The sequence below is a fragment of the Schistocerca cancellata genome, chromosome 6, assembly GCF_023864275.1.
Source record: "Schistocerca cancellata isolate TAMUIC-IGC-003103 chromosome 6, iqSchCanc2.1, whole genome shotgun sequence".
Taxonomy (NCBI): domain Eukaryota; kingdom Metazoa; phylum Arthropoda; class Insecta; order Orthoptera; family Acrididae; genus Schistocerca; species Schistocerca cancellata.
In genome coordinates this window covers 273,221,448-273,235,491 of record NC_064631.1, presented here as the reverse complement: position 1 = coordinate 273,235,491, position 14,044 = coordinate 273,221,448, and the positions used below count along the sequence as shown (strand labels likewise).

Sequence of the window (14,044 nt, the reverse complement as noted above, 5' to 3'; positions counted from 1 at the left end):
ATTTACCTGACCACATAATCGTAATAATCAATCACTGTCCAAACATGTTCATCTGGCACTTGATAAATGCACGATGATCAGTCTCTTTTTTTTTATTAACAACATCCATTACTTTATAATGATTTTGATTTGGTGGTTGTGTGGTTAAGTGTTAGATTACACTGCAGAAGATTTAAGGTTCAATACATGGTTAGTCCTAGAATTTAGGCTTTAATAAGCCTAGTGACCTATCAAAGTCACTAGTCTTCATTAGCACAGTAATTCTATTGGCATAATCTATTGTTAATTTTCTGGCTTCCTCCCTTTTAACACTGTTATTATGACAAAGGATGCCGAAGCTCTGTCATTTCATATAAACTAAATGTAGAGCCATGACGGTCAACAACCCACTTACACATCCATACAATATCTGCCAAAATATCACCGTCACAATTAGTTTGCAGATGGAAACTGAAGGGCAATATAGTCCATTAGCCATTGACAATCTGGGCTACTTGCATTAGCCAAAAGTCGAGTAATCTGCAGTATAGTCACCTTTCTTTTTCCTGGCCTTATCCCATATCTTCATATGGTTGGCACGTTGATCTGAACTGGATAATGAAAGTTTGTGGTAGAGGGTGCCCAGATGCCCTCCATGCCCACACTCCCCTTCTCCTCCAGAATGGAACATGTAATCCCTCTGTCTGCATCTAGTGTTATGCCACTTGAAAGTATGTGAACAGTTTTGGAAGTGTTTGCGAAACATGGAACAGAGGCAGAATGTGGGTATCGGCCCGGTACTCACCTAGTCAGAAACAAATGAAAGAACATATCCAGGCTGCCTGGCACACCAGCATGCTAACATATGCAGTTATCCAGCAGAGTAAAAAAAAATTAATCACAAGGCCAAAGTCATTAGAAACTGAAAATAAATTCGGATTTAGGAAGAATGGGAAGGAAATTGGCTGTGCCCTTTCAAAGGTACCACCTCAGCATTGGCCGTGAATGATTTAGAGGAAAAATCACAGAGAAAAGGATTTGAACCACCAATCTCTCGAACACTAAAAGGAAGGAAGAGATTGGGTTTAACATCCTGTCAACAGAGATATCATTACAGATGGAGCACAAGCTCAGATTGAGTCAAGGATGGGGTGGAAAATCAGCTGTGCCCTTTCAAAGGCACCATCCCGGCATTTGCCTGGAGCAATTTATGGAAATCACGAAAAACCTAAATTAGGAGTTTTGTACTGTTGTTGTCCCGAATGCAAGTCCAGTGTACTAACCACTGTGCCACCTCACTCAGTCTCTTGAACATTAGGCTACTGTCTTATGACTGCATAAGATCGCTTGGTAATAAACAAAAAGAACAAGAAAGTTATGCCCTATGCCTTTACGTTCAGACAAAATTATACATATGGGAAACTGTGTCAGGCTACAGGACTATTAGTTCATAAAATTAGTCCGACTTTACCCTTTAGACATTTTTCTTTCCTTTTCTTGGCCAACAAATGATTAGCATAGCTAAGTAATTGAGGAACAGTGTGTGATTAAACTGATACAAACAGTACAGCACGTAACAGCAATGAACGGGATGTTAAGGTCGATATCTTTAACAGTTTAAGAATAGTCCTACTATACGAGATGGTATATCTGTTTGGAGCATGACTCTCGTTCACCCATTAGATTTCATATGTTTACTATTTTTCCTAATTACTTCATACTAAAGGCAAAATGCTCCGACAATAGCTGCACCAAATTCCACCCTACTCCTCTCCATCTGAGCTAATGACTGATGGAGAATGACTGAGCCCATGTAAATTCTCTTGGTTGGTTGGTTTGTTTGTTTGGAATGAAAGGGATTAAACTGCAAGGTCATCAGTCCCTTCTTCAACATGCAAGTCGCCAAAGTGGCGTCAAATTGAAAGACTTGCACCCGGCGAACGGTCTACCCGACGGGAGGCCCTAGTCACACGACATCTATTAATCATTCCCTTCATCCATTAAGTGGCAAGCCAGAAGCAGGGGCAAAAGGCAAATCCTGGAATGCATAACTGTAACTATATATATATATAGTTTGCCAGCCAGCACTTTTATTTGGTAAGTCACATCATCTTTGTTTTTAGGTATATTTTTCCTTCGTGGAATGTTTCCTTCTATTATAACCATATATATATATATATATATATATATATATATATATATATATATATATAGAGAGAGAGAGAGAGAGAGAGAGAGAGAGAGAGAGATCAGCTAAGCCAAGGCATTAACACCAATAAATAAACAAGAATAAAGAGAATAAAAAGGTGGAAAGGGTGCAAATTCTCCTGATGCATAATTTCAACAATTTAAATGTTACACGCTGTTCGACTGCATATAATTTGCATGCTTCTTTTGTGTTGTCACAATGTACAGCAAGATAGATGTCAGAAGACAAACGTTAAATATTTGGCTACCCTTTAAAAAAAAGAGAGAGAGAGAGAGAGAGAGAGAGAGAGAGAGAGAGAGTCATAAAGGGATAGTTAAAGTGGGCTTGGTGCACTTCCTTCGTAATTTTGTCACGACCAATCATGCGACTTGAATTTGTTTACATTTCCATGACAATGATTCAATGGCGTCACACTTTTTAATCGTGTTCGACTTCTTTTGTACTTTGTGGCAGAAATCTGGCAACAGCCCTGCAAGCTGTGTGATAAGATAACTCCCAATTTCTAAATTACTGCAACTTTATTATTAGTGAGGTAATTGTGAAACTTAGTCATTACATTCATAGACAACAGATCCACAGATTTCCTTTCATGTGTTTTTTTCTTTCTACCAGCCTCCAACAGTGCAGAAGTGTGAAAGATACTCAAGATTTGTGCAATTTTTGTTTTGGGAATTGCATTATGCGTAAAGGGTGGTGGAGACATGAATTTGAGTTCAGATACGCAATGTTCATTCAGTTAAAAATTGTCCACTAGCTGCTTACAACAATGTGTGTTCTCATGCAAGAAAAAGGGTGGTCAATGCTGCTGATACCAGGCTCCTGCAAAGGTTACTGGGGTCTTGCAGAATCAGTCTATTAATTTATATATATAAAACGAAAATCCAACACTGTGGCTGAGGGATGGCATTTAGAAGTGACCGGAACTGTTAGATGATGTGCTTCAAATGGCAGTTTTGTTACAACACATTTGTATCCATATCGACTATATCTCTGATGATCACTTTGGAAGATATGTATGATGCTGGATTACACCATTTACCACTGTTGGTCATTTCATTCTCACACAACGAGAGGCGAAAGATACCTGTAAATACTTTTAAATAGTGAGAGACCAGTATTTGTTCTGAGGAATAACAAGGTAAACTCCCATTTTACGGGGTGGTACTCTCCTTCATTTCACAAATGATGTTCGTATGCAGCTGCATGATAGTCTCCTAGGTCGATATTGAGTGAGGTAAAACACTGCACTCTCATTTGGGAGTTCGATAGTCCAAATCGTTCTCTGACCATCCAGCTTTACATACTACTTGAGTTCCCTGTGAGAGTGAGTACAAAGTTGCACTTCCTCCTCTAGAGAGAGAGAGAGAGAGAGAGAGAGAGAGAGAGAGAGGGGAGGGGGAACAACAACAACAACAACAACAAACAAACAAATTTCTTCGCCAACTGAACTTGCATGTTGCCCCAATAATTGCATCAAATCAGTATCAGTTTGAGGAGAAACAGAACATGTACAGGAAAATGACTAGTAGAAACTGTACACGGAGCTGTGTCATGAAATCTCAAACCTATTTCTTTAGCAGCGGAACTAATGTGAAATTATACACAAAGGCTTCAGCATTAAAAAATAATGTCAAATACCCCCACTAAAAGCAGAGGAGAGATGGATAATCTGAAACATTGAGGGCCACAAGGAACTGCTTGCTGAGAAGATGGAAGAAAAAATAGACGTCAACTTGGAAGATATAGGCGACCCCATATTAGTTAGATTTCAACAGTGTCTTGGAAGACTTACGATCAAACATGTCAGAAGGGCTGGATAACATTACTTTGTAAAATCTAAAGTTATTGAAGAAATTGGCAACCAAGTGATTATTCTAGTTGGTGTGTAGATCTTTGCAACTGGAGACATATCACTGAACTTTTACAAGACTAATACCCCTACAATCCCAAAGATTTCAAAGGGAGATAAATGTGGGAACTGTTGCAAAATCAGGTTAACATCTCACACATCCGAGTTACCAACAAGAATAATATACAGAAGGAGAAAAGAAAACTGAGGATCTGACAATGGAAAGTCCAGGATGGAATAATACACACTAAGAAAAAAAACCAAACACATTACAACACATTTGAATAGCTAGTTGGCAATAATCATTATGTGGCCTATTCTACACCATATTTTAAATCTGTGACAATGCTATGCTGATTATATTTATGTTTTGACGATGCCATTATGGCCGTATTACTTTAGGACATGGTGTAAAAAAGATCTGAAGATGGTCATTACAGACTGAAACCGGTTATCATCTAAAGAATTCATTTGTGATCAGAGACTGGAATAATTAAGCACATTACAAAGGAGTTATCAAGTTGATCACAAATTGATATTCATACTGGTATCAACAGAAAATGCGAAACTGTAAACTTTGACAGCTGATGGATAAATGTGTGATACTATAACGCAATTTCACCGCACAGCTGGTGAGGATAGTCAACAGTGTGCATGTTGATATAAAGACATTCTTTGCAAATTTCACTCTGTGTATTCAGCTGGACAGTAACTATGCCTCACAGACAGGCACATGAGCAATATACGCAGATGTCCACACCTGATAGAGGACATGAAGTTGGGCTCAAAGAAGGCAGTTGGAGTCATCAGCGAATCACTCGCCATTCGAACAGGAGTGATGCCACAATTGGATGATGTTGACAGGAATGGAAGAGGTCGACCTAGAGAGATGACAGAATATGAGGGCTGAGCAAACTTGAGAGAAGCACGCAAGAGTTCTGGATACATCATTATCATTGATCCAACATGCAACTGGTGCTTCTGTGACCATAAGGATCGTTAATAGGTGGCTCACAGAAAGGGGGCTGAGCTCACAGCATCCCTGGTGCTGACAACCATTGACCTCTGTATACTAAAAAGCCCGTTTTCAGTTGTATTGGGTACATTTGGCCTGGAATCTAATTGACTGGAACAGAACTGTCTGCAGTGACGCTTTGAACATGACAGAGGTCGCTGGCCGCTGGATTATGCGATGAACTTTCAAAACTTCCAAAATGAGGCAAAAGTGGTAATGCTGTGGCTGTGTGCGGCCAATGGAGATGACTTCTTTAGCTGCCTGTCACAAATAATTTGCGCTGGGTTATTGCTGTGATGCCAGGACAGAGCACCAAAATAAACAGTGGAAACCTGTGGATTTTCCATCGCCGAAAAAGCTGAAGACCCAATCATTGGCGTCTGCAAAGAGGAGGCAACTGGCCCCCTCCTGGTATCAGGATAAAGGCTTTTTTTTATTACAGTATTTTCATGATTTTCTAGCAATGACTGATTGTTATTATACTAAACTGCAGACTCCATGAACCGAGACCCTCTTGAATTTCGTTGGATGCAAATCAGTGCCATCTGCAGTCAGTCTAATTCTGGAATCATGTTGGTATGACTGCACAATAATTTGACAAACTTGAGATTGAAATTAGTTCACCCGTTGCAGATCAATTTTAACGCCCAATTTGAGGGTGATTTTGGGAGATTTTTCACGTTCATCTAGTCATATAATGGCCTAGGATAAACTTTATCTGACAAATTCAAAAACTGTAGCTTTCAAAACAGATTTTATTTAACTTCCGCTACTACAGTTAACAATAAAAATGGAAAAATAGAAGCATGGAAATAATGCGATAAAACTATAAACATGATGAAATGTAAAGTTGTGTGTGCCATCAAAGTGAATAAGCCTTATATAGTATATTCCCTGTCTGTCCACGTCTAGGATTATTAACTTCCTTTTAATATCTATGAAGCTGTGCTCAATTGTTCGTTCTTCTTCTACAGCAGAACTTTTAACTTTCTGTTTCCGCCCTGAATTATGGGAATTTTAATATAAAGCCTTTGTGAATATTCTGCAGCATCGGTTCATAACTCGTCAGATACCCTGGATGTAATCATGTGAGTATGTAATTTGAGATCCGACAAGGTGATGTGTACGTTAAAATGTGTGTGAAATCTTGTGGGACTTAACTTGAACCTACGCCGGGACCAGCCACACAGTGACAAGGTAATGCCGGGTGTTTGAGCCCGCTGTGGTGTAGTGCTAACAGATTACACTTGTGGTGTAGTGCTTAACAGATTACACTTGTGGTGTGGTCCTAACGATTATGCTCGTTACAGGAGAAACCGATGCAGGAGCACACTACCGAAAGCCTCTGACGGGGTTACGGATGTCAAGATGAGGCACCGTGGGAAACTGTCCAAGAGAGTGTTTTTTGCTCCACAACACACCAGCTCATTCTGCATGGGGCAGTAATGCAAGCTGCTGCTGCTTTGTGCTTTTAAACTTTCCCTTGTCCCACCCCTCCCCCGATTTCGCCCAACATGTCATCTAGCGACTTCCTCCTCTCTTCTACTCAACACTGCCTGGGAAGCATTTCCAGAATGACAGCAAGTTGGTACTCGAGGTACAAGCTGTACTGAAGAGCCGAAATGCAGACTTCTACAACCACGGTCTCCGATATGTTCTCAACCATTCGGAAACACAATCACTGGTTGATTTTTAAGAGGTGGTAATTAAAACTGTATGACCAGTCATAGTAAATGTTGGACAAATCGTTCGACCTCAAAGGTGAAAAAAGTCATGCAATACCTCTTAAGGTCGTATCAAACCTCCTTTTGCCCTGCGTAGTGCAGTATGTCGACGTGGCATGTAAGTCCCCTGCAGAAACATTGAGCCACGCTGCCTCTATAGCTGTCCACAATTGCGGAAGTGTTGCCGGTGCAGGACTTTGTGCATGAACTAAACTCTGGATTGTGTCCCATAAATATTAGATGTGGTTCATGTTGGGCCACCTGGGTGGCCAAATCATTTGTTCCAACAGTCCATAATGTTTTTCAATCCAATCGTGTAAAACTGTGGCCCGGTGGCATGTTTTGGAACATGAAGTCCACGAATGGCGGCAAATGGTCTGCAAGTACCCGAACATAAACATTTCCAGTCAATGATCGGTTCAGTTGGACCAGAGGACCCGGACCATTCCATGCAAACACAGCTCACACCATTATAGAGCCATCACCAGCAAGCACAGTGACTTGTTGACAACTTAGGTCCATGGCTTCGTGGGATCTGCGTCACACTTCTTAAGAGCATCAGCTCTTGCCAAGTGAAACTGGGACTCATCTGACCACGCCACAGTTTTGCAGTCGTCTAGTGTCCAATTGATAGTGTCACGAGCCCAGCAAAGGCGCTGCTGCCCATGCGTCAATCTTCTGCTACCATAGCCCATTAACGCCAAATTTCGCTGCATTGTCCTAACGGCTATGTCCCACACTGATTTCTGCGGTCATTTAACGAAGTGTTGCTCGTCTGTAAGCACTGACAACTCTACGCTAACGCCGGTGCTCTCGGTCGTTAAGTGAAGGCGTTCGGCCACTGCGTTGTCCATGGTGAGACGTAATGCCTGAAATTTGGTATTGTCGGCACACTCTTTACCCTGTGGACCTCAGGATACTGAACTTCCTAATGATTTCCGAAATGGAATGTCGCATGCGTTAGCTCCAACTACCATTCTGTGTTCAAAGTCTGTTAATTCCCGTTGTGCGGCGATAGTCACGTCGGAAATCATTTCACAAGGATCACCTGAGTGCAAATGACAGCTCCACCGTGCACTACAGTTTTATACCTAATACCGTCATCTGTATATGTGCATGTCGCTGTCCCGTGACTTTTGTCAGCTCAGTGCACAGCGGTTGTTTTAAACACAACGTGAATGGGAAGGCGTGAGGTTTTGAGCCGGTTCCTCGGCCGGCCGGCGGCAGTGGGTTGCGCCTGGCGGTGTCGGCGCGGGCGCGCCCGCTCACGCTGCCTTGCTATCGATCAGCCGCGCCGCCCAGATGGCAGCCCGCGCCCAGCGCCGACGCCCCACCTGCCGCCGCTGGTTCGAGCCGTGGTCCACCAATACACATCCAGAATCTTGCACTTCAGCGCCACGTTCCCGACCGTACAAGGACTAAAGGAAGTGTTATCACCGCTCTTTAGGCTAGGTGGGCGGCTTTTAGAATAAAACAAATGATCAGGAAAGTTTCAAACTCGGGTGGAGATGCACCGTTTCACACACAACCAAACCGACGTGAACGCGCGAAACACGGCAGATCTGCCAATGCGCCCGCCCCTCCCCTTCCTGAAAATTTCTTCCTGCAATTTTTTCCACGCAGATTAACAAATCAACCAAATTTCATAATTTCGTATCTAGTCTACGTTTGACAAGAAACATCGCAGACAACAAATTAAATATACCATTCTCCTTCTGCTTCCTCTTCCTTGCCTTTTCCAGTTTAAGCTCTATTATTCCATCCAGACATCACTTCTGTTTATCTGTCGAATGGCTCGGGTAACGGTGATGGAAGGGTCTTACAGAGAAAGTTAAAGTCCACGTATAGGTTTTATTCAATTTCTGGCGAACTCATGTCCGGGTGCACACAGGATGCGGCAACACTTCCCATCCTTATTCGCACAGTTTTTGGGCTGCAACATTACCGATATGCGGGCGAGCATTGTCGTGGAGAATGATTGGCCAACCTCGAGCAACTGAGGTCGGGTTTTGTGCATTTTTCTGTGCAGGTTTTGCTTGAAGTTACGATTATACACTGCTGTGGCAATTGTTCCACATGGAGCTCTATCTGTCATGATGACTCCTTGGCGATCATAAGCAAAAATCGTCATTTGCTTGAGTTTTGACTGAGCGCGGCGAGATTTTTTTCAATGTGAAGAATCTGAAGCTCTCCGCTCATTGGACTGTGATTTCAACTCTGGTTCAAAGTCTCTAATTCACGTTTCCCCAATAGCGATAATTCGACACAAGAATCCTGACCTTCGCTGTCGATTCGTCGTTTGAGAAAGGTTGCAGTGTTCAGGCGTTTCTGCTTCTCTTCAGCAATCAGTGTGGGACCACTCTCGCAAAATTTCTCTCTTTTGCAAATAATTTGTCAGAATAACGAATACTGATGTTGGGAGAATTCCCGTGGCTTCAGATTCCTCACAACTCGCAATACGATCTTCAAGAGTATCTGTCACGAGTTTCCAACTTCGTTCATTGTTGAAGTATCTGGTCTTCCAGATCTTGGATTATTGTCTATGCTCATACGATCACTACGAAAACGATTAACCCATCGTGAAACTGTACGGCGTTCCACTGCAAACTCACCACAAACTTCACTTAACGCACTGCGGATTTCCGTCGGGTTTTTGCCGCGTACGGTTTCGATCTTGATGTACAACCTCTGGTCTTCAACAGTCACAGTACCTGAGACCCCTACATGGTCCATTTCTATCTCTCGCCAATTTTATGTTAGAGTAATCGGCGCAAAAACAAAAACAAGTATTTCTTCCTCAAGCTACCAACTACATCTGACGTAATTTTCATTACTGTTGCATCAAACAATCCACAGTAATACCAGCCAGCGTATTATTTAGGACACGTCCCTCGTACATGCTTTGAGGTGTGACAGCGTTACTGATTCTGAACAAAAAAAGTCCACCGTCAACTGCAATGCACTTTGCAGCTCTTATAGGCAGCTGCTGTGATGCTTGTCTGAGCTTATTCGTGTGGTCATTTACTTGAGCCATACATGTAAAATACGAGCGAGAGGTTCCTCCTTTGTGTCCATTCTCCACTTGTAGACTTCGCTCTTAAGCTAACCCGACAAACAATAATCTAATGGGGTAAGATCCGGTGACCTGGGTGGCCAAGAAATGACTCCACAGCGACCAATCCAATGTCCAGAGGTTTCAGTGATATACTGTGTGGAGTGCGAATTTAAATGGTCAGTAAAGATAATATTACGTAAGCTTCTGTCGCTTTGATTGTATGCACATGTGAATGCTGAAGGAGGACATGTGACTGGCGCTCATTATTTTCAAACAGCTGTATATATGATACGAATAAGTAAAGGGCAAACGTTGATTTGAAGTTGTTTTGTTCAGAATCAACAATACTCCACACAGCATGTACCTTTCCTTCTGATTCATCCCGTGTAGGTTATGGAAATATTATTGACAGCTGGAGGTCGGATGTCCTTCCTGCCCTCACCCCGGACAGAATTCCCATCTGTCTGCGTCTAGGATAAATCTCGCGTTCAGATGTGAGAACAGGTTCTAAATGTTTGTGTAGCGTGTATCTGAGTGAGTAATATCGCGGTAACCTATTTGGACGTGGGAAACCGTCTAAAAAAGCTAGTCCCCCGAATCCCGAAAGCGATGCTTTAACGCGCTCGGCTATCAAGTCGGGTAAATCAAACGTACAACTGTGGTAAGTAAATTACAAATTGTATAACCTTTCAAAAGAATTTAAAGCTGAACTAAATCTATATCGTACTGTTTACGGCAGCTATTGTACAATGGAGTTTCGATGCTTTAGTTTGTGAGTGTTCAATTCGTGCTAGAATAACAACAAAATACATAAAAATACGAACGAATTTGAAAAAGTTGTACATATCGTTCTTCGCTAACACCATTGCGCAACAAGATATGTGCACTGTCAGGAGAGGGTAGATGTTGCGTGTTTCCAGCAGACGCAGTTTAGCTCCGGTAAGGTTGAGCAGGTTCATTACAGCGTGCGACTGAAATGGCGCAGAAACGGGAAACGTTTTCCACAGCGGAAGTACGCGGGACGGAACGATTATTGAGAGCAAAACGTCTAAATTGTACACGGATTCACCGTGAAATTCTGGGGGCATAGGGGCCAAATGCAATGTCGCGCCCAGTCGTAGTGAAATAGTGTCAACAATTTGACCAAAGCCGCACAGACGTCGGTGAAGCTGCTCGGCAAGAAAGATCATCAACATCGACCACAGATGACAACGTCCATGGAATCGAGGAACCAATTCGCAGATCTTCCGACGATAAGGACGTCACACAGCGGTTCTCGATTGGTTTCGGGGCCAAGGAGCGGATGTCATCGTCGAGGTACTGAACGATTGGTAGAACGTTCCAACTGTTGTTCACAAAGATTAGGTGACTATGTAGAAAAAATGTGTCGTGTGTCTGTTTCACTTTTTAGTATAGTACAGCACTGGCCTTCCATTACAATGTGTAACTTTATTTTTGAAATACTTTCGTAAGCAAGTAAAGCCTGCTCCAGGTGGTCTTACAACATCGGATGTTTGAAGCAAAGCAGCCGCTGACAAATGGCAGATCGTACGTTTGGTCAGATGAGGCTTCAACTTACACTATGTGATCAAAAGTATATTAATTGCACTGTGCTGCCACCTACTGCCAGGTACTCATCCCATTTACGTGTGGAAAGAGAAAGAGAGAGAGAGAGAGAGAGAGAGAGAGAGAGAGAGAGAGAGAGAAGAGAGATTTAAGTTTTCCGTGGTTTCCTTCCACGTTATTCTCTAACCCGAGTTTGTTCTCTAATGACCTCATTGTCGACGGGATGTTACAGTCTGATCTTCTTCGTTCCCGCTGACGCACAGGTTAATTCTCACAGAGTGCTAGCTAAAATCGGGCAGAACAGTAAACAACATAGGCCATGGTTTGTTTAAGAATCACGGGGTTTTCGGTTACGTTGGAAAATCTAAATCATGCTGGACGGAAGAGGATTTGCATTACGGTTCTTCCAAATAGTAATTTTAGTTAATCACCACCACCTCATCACCACGCTATGAAGGAAAGAACGAGATCAGCGGAATTGTGTTTCAGAGCTGTAACCATACCTTTACAAAGCCTCTTCACATGGTGCCATCGAACGCTAAGTACGTCTACGTCTAGCGTTCCCACCTTGTAGTTTCTCGGTAAACATTGCACTGACATACAAATAAGCAGATAACGTTCACGCCCACATCTGTCACAACTTACGTCTGACAAATCAACAAAGAAAATTAAATCCTCGTGTCATCGAGTATTGCTCAACTTCCATGTATCGATGAGTAAAGCCTCTCGGAAGAGATAACAGTATCTCAAATAGTTTACGTCTCTACGTCAAGAGAAAAGTTCCGGACAAACCGCGCTGGCTGACTCAGTGCGGCTGAAAAGGAAAAAGAAATAACGTTATGGATCTGCAAGGAAGCAAAGTAGCCAATGATTTTTTCTACATTCTTTGTTAACGTTTCTGTTTGTTAATTTTTAGAAAATCACAACTGTCTTCTACTTCGATATTGTACAATATGTGCTTATCAGTGGCAAACGACGTACATCCATCGTTTGAGAAAAATTAGACTTTTGCTTCCGATGCAGAAACTTCTTACTGCAGACGTTATTAACAAGGTAGATCGTTACAAATTCTTGCAGCATGATTCAAAAGAGCCACCCTTCGAAACTTCGCGGTATTTCAGCGATGTCACCCGGCTGGAGTTTTTCCCCAAATATCATACAATTTGCATTCCAGTGACATCTCAAATAATGGTGATAACTGTAATTACTAATTAACCGTAACAATAAAATAATTCCGACATAAAACAATACTGTACGATAACGACACTGGCATTACATTTCGGTTGGTTTCAAAGTCAACAACCAAGTGTGCGCTTTCCCAAACTCAAGGAATTTGCTTCAGCACAAGCTTTAAGCACAAGCTTTATCTTATTGTTTTGGGGTTATAAAGTGAGCACACCGCTTGGTCTTGACAAAAACGGGGAGTGAAACCAGTAGATACAATTCACAGCCAAGTGAGGAAAGCTGTAGCCGAAACTTCCTGGCAAATTAGAACTGTGTGCCGGACCGAGACTCGAATTCGGGACCTTTGCCTTTCGTGGGCACGTGCTCTACCAACTGAGCTACCCAAGCACGACTCACGACCCGTCCTCACAATTTCGTTCTGGAAAAATTCCCCAGGCTGTGGCTAAGCCATGTCTCCGCAATATCCTTTCTTCCAGTGATGGTAGTCCTGAAAGTTTCGCGGGAAAACTTCTGTAAAGTTTAGAAGGTAGGAGACGAGGTACTGGCAGAATTGAAGCCGTAAGGACGGGTCTTGAGTCGTGCTCGGGTAACTCAGTTGGTAGAGCACTTGCCCTCGAAAGGCAAATGTCTCGAGTTAGAGTCTCGGGCCGGCACACAGTTTTAATCCGCCACGAAGTTTCAAATCAGTGCACACTCCGCTGCAGAGTGAGGATTTCATTCTGAAAGCTGTAGCCTTCAGTTCCGTATATTACGGAGACGCAGGCAGAAGATCAGCTGCTGTCTATTTTTGTTCTTGAGTTTTTAGTTCATTTCAGTTACCACTCTGTGAGAATTAAGATGTGCGTCAAAGGGAACGAAAAAGATCAGACTGTAACATCACGTCGACAATGAGGTCATTAGAGATGCAGGACGAACTCTGATTAGGCAATAATGTGGAAGGGAACCACGGAAAACTAAAATATCTCTCTCTCTCTCTCTCTCTCTCTCTCTCTCTATCCACACTGATACCATAACTTCCTTCCTCCTTTCTTATTTCATAGAAATGGTAAACAAATCTCCAACCTTTTAAAGGAAATGAAGCATTGTATTTCACTGCAGTAACTGCCAAATAACCGTACAGACCAGGTGGGGTCCAAGTCTTGCACACTGGACATACATCCGCGTACCTCATGCCACGACACACGGCAACAGGGGCCTTGTTGTCTCAGCAAGTCTTATGCCATGTGTTTGTTGCTCGTTTCTGTCAGCATTGTTATTAAAATAGCACTGATCGCTTTCCCCATTTTTCTGTAATAACGCAATATATGAAATCAATGCTAATTTTCCAAATTACTTGTTTCAAAAAAAGGTTTATTTAAAAACAAGAAGTTTTAGTACTGCTGCAATGGCTAACTGATTTTTTTTTTACTGGTTATGAGTACAAAATAAACACACACCTTTATAACTGATACCGAAAAATACC

General features: G+C 42.3%; 1 protein-coding gene across 3 annotated transcripts in view; it reads right to left on the bottom strand.

Annotated features, from left to right (window-relative positions):
- Positions 1-14,044, bottom strand: part of LOC126190892 (protein enabled) — a 213,805-nt gene that overhangs the window by 65,244 nt on the left and 134,517 nt on the right. The gene's annotated exons all lie outside the window — the stretch shown is intronic.